A 9297-nucleotide genomic window follows, 5' to 3' on the forward strand; every position below is an offset into this window, starting at 1 on the left:
AATCTTGCACCCGAAGCGAGTAAGATAGATGACCCTTGATTTAAACCACATCCAATGCCATGAAGACACGTCTAACGTGATGATGAATTTTACACTTGTAGATTCATGAAATTGCTCTTTTCATCTAAAAACCATAAAATTTCTAACATGAAAAATACGATAACATATCCATACATCTCAAATAACTCATTTTCAACAACAAACTCAACATGCAACCATCATTGATCAACACATCAAATTTCACCTCACAAACCTTATGAATAACAAAACTTCTTTTCTCAATTCAATAACGACATAATCACCAAGGCATACAAATCAAACAACCATCCAAGGGGAAATCAACATAAACAACTCGAAAACAAAAGGATCAAATTTAATTTCCCTTACCTCAAAATCCAAGAGAAAAAAAGGAAGAAGGAAGAAAATAGAGCTCCACTAAGAACTCTGTATGACTCTCTAGAAGCTCTAATTCTGAATTCTATAGGGTTTGAATCACCAACAAGCAATCTTAACTCTTAGGGGAAAGATCCTACAAGTACTTGGAGGTTAATAGAAGAAAAGGGATCCTATTGGCTCCAAAGTACTTCTCTCTATATTATCCTTCTAAGTTTCTTTGACGAATGAGTCTATGAGATTCAAGTTACAAAAGATCTTATATACATTTTTCTCATGGTCAAATTGAATGTTTGTACCTAGACAAATTCTCTAAACACCTAAAATCATCTTAGGAGCTCCTTAACTCCTAGAATCTCTTAACAACAAACTCCAAATTAATATCAAAACACGTAATTATTGAAAAAATAATAATAATTAACAAAACAAAAAAACATTGTTACGAAAAAAAATATAAATGTTTAAATTTTTTTTTCATAATATATGTTTGAATAATGAATCTATGATGTTTATAAACATTTATTTTGCATAAAAAATACATTTATTTAAAAATGACGTCGATATAAATTGTTTAAAAATATTAATAAAAATAAATTTACATGTATAATTATTTAAAATAATATAAATTTTTAATTTATTTAAGATTATTAAAATAATAATATAATATTACGTTAAAAATTACATTTTAATATTTTCTATTTTTATTCTCTTATCAAATCTCTTCATCTAAACATATTCATAAATAAAAAATCTCATTATTTGAAGATAGGTTTGTCATTTTACAAACAATTTATACATATTTTTTTTGACTTTTTTGCCCAATCAAATAAAGAAATAAAATTTTTATTTTGCCAAACAATTAAAGTTTTTTTTTTTTCTTTCACATATTTTGTTGAAAACAATCACAAACATGGTGGAACGCTCAGAATTTTATAATCTCCAAAAACGTATAGTTTCATAAATTGAAACTTTTTTTCTCAAAAGTCAACAAAATCACGTGAATATACATGACTATAATTTCATTCCAACCTTTCTACTAACCTCATAAAGTTAATCCCACACGCAACTGCCCTTATCACAACTAATTAATTAATATACTCTTTTATTTCATTTTATTTATCATTTTTAAATATAAAACGTTAATTTCTTAATATTTTTTTATTTAATTATAGATATTTTAATTTATGATATAGTAACTAATTATTTTTAATTTTTATTACCTATTTAACTACTTAATATAATAAGTAGCCGTATTCAAATTAAATAATATTACTTTATCATAAAATTAGTATAATCAAGATTAAATAGTATTTTTGTCCTCTATAATACTTAATATGTAATTTTGATCCTTCTATTTTTAAATTTACAATTTTAATTTTTTAATTTTATAAAATTCATAATTTTGATTCTTTTGTTGAATGTTCATTGATTTTCAAAATTGTAATATTTGTTATAACCTAACACTATAAATATGACATAATAATTAAAATTTATCAATATTTAAGTTAAATTGTGCTACTAATTATTATCTCATCCACTTAATATAAAAGTATGATTAATGTCACAATTTTAATGATCAACATGTAAACATTAAATGAGAGATCAAATTATAAATTTAAAAAGTTTAAAAAAAATTGAAAATTTAAAAATAAAGAAACTATAATTAATTATTTTTGTAATAGATATAAGATGTAATATTTATATATGAATATTATAGCTCATAAAAAATAGATCTTGTGTAATATTTATATGGGAATATTAGAATATAAAACAAATGAAATAATGCGAGGTGAGGTCTAAAATGGTGGAATATTCGAAATTAGAAGCTATGACTCACGTAATCTTCCTTTTTCGTGTTTTGTTTTCTTAGCTTTGGGTTACCAAAAAAGAAGCTATGACTCACGTAAGTGATGTTATGGACGACGTTAATTAATTGGGTTAGGACTTAGGACTTAGGACCCACTTAGATTTTCTTCCCCGCATCCCAAGATGCACCAAAACGGTCACTACAACATCATTATCGATATAATAATATTCTCATTCTGTTCCACCCAATCTTCTAGAAATTGATGGAATAGAAAGATACATTGAATCTGGGCTCTCGTCAAATTGGATTCAATATACACAAAAATTTACCAACAATCACCCAATTCATAAAAAAAAATTATTATTATTATTTAAGTACATTTTATATCTCTTCACAGTTTCTAAATTTTCATAAACAGGAGCAAATAATTTAATAAAAAAAAATCAAAGAACCTAATTATTTTTTAGAAAATAAAATTTCAAATTATATTCAACTAAAAAAAGGTGCACGTATAAAGACAGAAACAAGAATTTGGTGATAAAGGGTAAGGGAGAAATTGACCAAAACTGGGCATTAATTTGGATTTTCAAACCACAATAACTAGCAAATCTATTTTTTCGACCATGACGTGCGAGATTATATAAAGTACAAACATAAATTAGTGGACGAAGTAATTTTTTAAACTCGCTCCACTCTCTCTCATCCAGCTTTACGAGAGAGCAATATGAACCATTACGTTTACGTTTTCTTATCGATTAAGAATGCATAGTTTTATGGCCGTTTGAACTAGTCAATATTATAATGGCATCATACATATGTACATAAACCAAAAGGCAAATGAACCATGCATAAAGTTTTGAAATAACCATAACCATATGCATTGCGTTCTTTCTCTCCTTGCTAATCATAACCATATCTGACAATTAATAAAGTATAGTTGGGAAAACGATAAATTATGAAAATTTTAAAATTTTCAAAATAATATAGTTTTTAGCTGTTAAAAAAGAATCAGCTTTAAGTATTGTTTAAGAAATTAATTTAGTTTTATCCGTGTTAATTTTATTTTTTTATATATATAGACGACATAATTTTTTATTTTTTTTATCGGCCTCATCCACATCGAACAGCCCCTTTCACTAAATGTTTAATTAAGTTAATAAAAGAACGGAATATATTTGGTTATAGCTAACTAAATTAATTAAAAAATTTAAACAATAAAAATAGCAACTTTCCAACTGTTAATTTTATCCTTTTAAATCATAATAATAATGTTAATTTTAAATTATCATTTCGTCTTGTCCAAAACCTTGTAGTGGAAAAATGGAAGATTATGGAACTTTAATCTAATTCTAGTTCGAAAACCTTAAACTCACACTAGTTTGGTTATTTTCATTTACAAAAAATAAAGTCTCGTCAAGACATATTAGGTAATTATTTTAGTACTATTACTTTATGTCATATATAGTTGCAATTATGGTACCTTTAACGGCATTGACTGCGCCAAAAGGACGCAAAGTAAATTAATTAGAGTGTAAATCCCGTATATTACTGAATCATTGACTTGTTCAGAAGGGAATTGAAAGAACAAATTTGTACTTAAGAACGTTTCCTAAAAAACCAACCAAGGTCCATAATTATTTTGTAATTATGGCATGAATCATTGTTCTACGATTAAAGACATCTGATTTTTTTCTTCTTTTTTATGATCATGCACCGGTTAATTAATAATTTGCAGCTACTTCTTCTAAATCTATATAAGAACAACAAAAGTACTTAAATTTTTAAATTTAAAAATAAACAAATTTAACTAAGTCAATTTTACTTAATGTTCTTAATTAAAAATACTTATAAAACTATAAATGAGATTAAAAATATTTTAACAAATGTAATATATATTTTATATAAAAATTAAATATATTTAACTATGTCTATCTTTTTTAATATGGTTGAAATTTTATTTTATTTTATTTTTTCAAATCAAGATAAAGGAATATGAAAGAATAGTTTTGTTTTGTTTATTAACAAATAACAACCCATTCTTAATTAAATGGCGGCTTTGAAGATGGATTCATATTGGAGAGACATTGATCACATAATTAAATGGGGGGTTCCCAAAATTTTATGCAACCTCAATATGTGAATGACATTGACTGATAGGATATTAAGATGTTTGGTTGGGGTCCCCCTTTGACATTCTCGTCACCACAAAGATCGCACACACTGGTTATCATCATCAATTCATCATGCTTACATTATTTTCTTTCGGTCTCATACGGTCTTACCTAATAATAAAGATAAATATAGTGAATGTATATTATTTTTCAACGCCTTTTTTCCTTTTTTTAAGAAGCATCGATGTGACTTAAAACTTTTTGAACTCTTCTTCGTGGCACTCGGTGGCCATGACCACCATAGCAATGATCTACAGCCACCGGCGATCATGACAGTGATCACCACCCACATGAACGGAGAGATCAGAGGCAGGAAAATTGGGACAAAGGGCCAAAGCAAAAAGCATGTATAATTGAAAAATAAGACCTTAGTTGGAGAAGAAGAATCAAGGGAAGAGAAAAATACAAGGGCACTATATAATATGTTAAATCTACAAACACACCATTTAACTTATAGTTGATTCAATAATACATATTACACGCAGAACTAATTAAAAAAAAAAAAAAAAAAAAAAAGCCAACACGTATGTGAGTGGTGCAATTCGGTGGCCATTGTTGGTTGATAAAGGAGCGAGAAGGATGAAATTGTGCTTGAGATGCCTACAAATATCACATTTAGATGCGTGTACATTAATAGAGGTATCATAGTGATATAATAGAAAGTAAAAAAATTAAAGTTAACAACATGATTCTCACCTTGCAAATGAATCATTTATTCGGTGGCTTGCGACCAAAAATGTCACGCATCTTAGGTAATGGTGTACCACTTGGCCTAGTAGAGTTGGGAGGATTACTTGGTTTTGAGTAGTAAACGAAATCTTTCATGGAAATCTTTTGAGTGGTGTTTGAAGTTTGAGAAGAAGAAGAAGAAGAAGCATTGCTAGAGACATTTTTGGGCCACAAAGCTTTCTTTATTAGATTTTTGGAGTCGGTCGACATTGATGGAGGATGAAGCTAAATAGAGGAGAAATGTTTATGAATGCAATGAGCAATTAAAAGATGGAAACGGGCCAAGGTATTTATAAGGAAATTCGATGATTCTAGATTGTTAATTTGAATTTGTATTTTGTTTATTTCATTCTCATTTGTAGCAATTTTGGTTTAATTTGCATCTCATTTTAGTTTCGTTTCGAATTAAATTGAGGAGTGAATAGTGTGGTTTGAGTAGCATACATTCATTCATGGTGCATGCAAACACCATCATCATGAGACGTGTCTACACATAAACTGTGTCGACAAAAACAACTTCGAACGAGTCTTCGACCGACACGTGGCGTTCACTCAATTCTTAGAATGTTAGCGTACATCTGAGGCTATTACAAATTTACATAACTATGACATAACGTGACCAGCCAAAATATATCATTTAATAAAATAATAATAATAATATACTAAAACGATCAAAATTCAACTAAATTTCGACCTCTAATGCAAAATCCAATTCTTATTATTGTTTCGTCTGTTTATAAAATAATGTTATTAAAGACAACTTCTTCAACAATTATTTTCGATCGAGTTCAAACACACTTTTATATCATTTTCTCTTCCATTTCATTTTTATTTATCTACTAGTATTATTTTTCTCTCTTTGTTGTTATGTCTCTTACCTTTTCATCCATATATACAATGCACTTTTGGTTTTACATTCAGTATTTTCCTATTTTATAGGGCATTATTAAGTTTAAGTTATTTTTACAATTAGATTATAAAGATAATACTTTAAAAATCATTGTAATTAGGGTTACTTTTTACAATTTTCTCCTAAACGAAAACAAAGTCAAGACTCAAGAGCGGTAGAGCCCAATCTTGAATATTCTTCGTCAGCATTTGAACCCAATCTTACGTTGGGTAAAATAAACAAAAGAAACTAAACAAGTCGGCAACATATGGAATGAAAACACCGACTCTGACTCCTTTGTCACATGTTTCTTCTTCTAATTATCTTTGTCATGATAGAATTAACCTAAAAAAACTTTGGATCTATGTATATTTTATTTAAAAATTAATTAAAAAAGTTATTACACTTTAAATTATTCATACAAACACTAAGACAATTATCAAAGATAAAGTTAAACTGAATTATTGGTGTGGACCAAATTTAACTTAAATTTATTACGTGAATACACATATATACATAATGAGAAAAAATTCATTTATTTTAATAATAAGTCTACTTAAAATTGCTTCACTCAATGACTTCACTTAATGATTTATGTTCTACATTAAAATTTAATGATTTAACTGTTAAATTAAAAGTTCTTAATATATAGATCAAGTATGTAAATTTTTTAAAATTTTGAAAATTATTTGATATATAACATAAATTATTGAGTGGAGTAAATTTAAATAATCTTACTCTTAAAATTACTTCATTCAATAACTCATATTTTACATCAAATTTCAATGATTCAATTGTTAAATTTAATTTTTTTAATATACTGATCAAGTTTGTAAATTTTTAAAAAATTTGAAGCCCATTTGATACTTCATTTTCATTAATTCATATCAATATATAAAATAATTTTATGATTATCCGTTAATTTGAATTAAAGAAACAAAGTATTAAATAATTTTTAATTTTTTTAAAAATTTGCGAACTTGATCTGTGCATTAAAAATTTTAAATTTAACGGCTAGATCTTTAAAATTTGATATAAACACATGAGTTATTGAATATACTAATTCTAAGTAGACTTTAAGTACAAAAAGTTATTATGAGTTATTATAAAAAACGATATCCACATTATTAATAATATAAATTAACAAAACAATCTTTTTACTCAGAGTAGTGGGGCATTTGTGTGAAGTGCTCAAAGCACTTTCCTTCCTTCTTCCTTCTTCTCTTTTTTTCGTATGGTTTTGAGGTAAAGGAAGTTAGGACTCATTTCTTGTTGATTATGTGATGTGTGTGTTGTTTGAAATTCACCTGAGTTTGTGATTGTAATTAACGAAATTTGAGATAAAATATTTGAAATGTTGTAAGTTTTGGTGTTTTCACATGTATGATGAGAGATTGGTTGATATCCGATTAATTTAAATTTGATTAAATTATTTCAATTTCTACTGTATTATATCCTCAACAACAAAAAAAACATATATAAAGTTTTATAACTAACACAATAAAAACTCAAATATATCATCGGTAATCAACTTTCATAAATAAAAAATACTCATGATGAGAAAAAAAAAAAAAAAAAACTTGAGTTTCAATTTTGTTCCCTTCCTCTTGCTTCTGCGTTGTTGTGAATGAGAGACACTCACATTAGTGGGTAGTGGAGTCATCATCAATCCCCTTGCTCCTACTCTACAAGAGAACAATTAATCAATGGATTATAATTAGTTGTCACTTCCACCATTTCTATTGTCCCCATTTTTTGGATTTCCATTTTCCACATGCACAACCTTTTCACCACACTCCTACCAAAATGCCAAAGTCCCATATTTGATCCTCTTTTCAAATCTCACCTACCATTTTTAACACCTTTGACTTTACCTCACCTTGTCACAACCTGTAACTTCTCTTCATGATCTAGTCATACAACCTCCTTACAAGTTCTGGTGTGACAACTTGGAAAGCCAACTCACTCATCACCTTTATCAATCATGGCTTCTCCACCTCTTAAGGATTTTTTTGGCAATGCAGTCATGACAATAACGAGAATAACACAAAGTAAGAGCAAGGAAGAAGGAGTGAACTTTTGATCGGTCGGGGTTAATTAGTCTGAATTTTTCCTAGTTTAATTTACATTGGATTCAAAATATTTGAGCCGAAATCGATCGTAGTCGATCGATGTGCAACCCTAGTATGGTCATTTAGTTGTATTATAATTTTGTTTCACCCAAGTTAATGGAATCTTTTATTAGTGGGATAATGTTCTAGTTAATGTTGATGAAGTCCTGATCTTTAAGTGTATTATCATTTACACATCAGGCCAGGCTCGAGTGCCTGGCACTCAAGACTATACAATTAATATGTATTAATATTTTAAAAATTAAATTGTCATCAAATTAGTTAAAGTATTGAATCAGGGGGTTAGAAATTAAATTGATATATTATTTATTGAATCGCATAAATCAATTTTAATTGAAAAAATTTTAAAATATTTATGTCATATATATTTTATATTTATAAATTTTAATAAAATTCTTATCATACTTTAAGGAAATTTCTAAAATAACTTATAGTCAATATAATATTTATAAAACAACTATCACATATATTAATATATAATTTTAAATGAAAAATATATTATATAAACTATTTTAAGTCAACTATATAATAATAAAATATGTTAATTAAGTAATCACTAAGATATTAAATAATCACTTTTACTGATAAATTAATGTATTTAATTTATATAATTTTACAAAACATATGTAGTATTAATATTATATTTAACTCAAACCTTAACAAGCAAAACCTGTTGGTTCAGTGCTAAGGAATATATAAACTAATTGTAGAAGTTTTTTTTTTTTTTCTTTTTGATTTTAGGTTATGAAAAAAATTATTTTAATTTTAATTCTTATTTTTCTGTTTTAGAAGTGTTTTTGAAGAAGATTTTTCAAATGAATCCGTTGTGGTTATATTTTTTAGATGAGCAAATAAAAGTTCAATCCAATATCAAACAAATTTTGTTATATTAGCATGTCATTTTGTAACATTTTCTTTTGCCTCTTTATATATTTTGTATCATATTTACACAAAAATTGTAGTTTAAGGTTTTTACACGTAAATTAAGGACAAAAATAAATATAACACTTTTTATACAGTTTTATTAAAATAGTTCACTCTCTCAATAAATATATTACTTTTAATTGTGGTGGTTGAATAATTTATGAAATAAATAAAAAAATATAATTAATATTACATTAAAAGTGAGAATATTATTTATTTTGAAATATTTTTTAAATACTAAAATTGTTAGTC

The 9297-nt window shown here is 26.5% G+C and overlaps 1 long non-coding RNA gene across 1 annotated transcript; it reads right to left on the minus strand.

Moving 5' to 3' along the window:
• Nucleotides 1-4762: 4762 nt before the first annotated feature.
• On the minus strand, nt 4763-8022 carry LOC145957103 (uncharacterized). The gene is made up of 2 exons (XR_014433523.1): nt 5068-8022; nt 4763-4971 (listed from the first exon to the last, which is right to left on the minus strand). It is a non-coding gene; the product is annotated as an uncharacterized LOC145957103 (long non-coding RNA).
• Nucleotides 8023-9297: the final 1275 nt, after the last annotated feature.

The sequence above is a fragment of the Cajanus cajan genome, chromosome 4 (genome assembly GCF_000230855.2).
Source record: "Cajanus cajan strain Asha chromosome 4, NIPB_CcT2T_4, whole genome shotgun sequence".
In the NCBI taxonomy this organism is placed as follows: domain Eukaryota; kingdom Viridiplantae; phylum Streptophyta; class Magnoliopsida; order Fabales; family Fabaceae; genus Cajanus; species Cajanus cajan.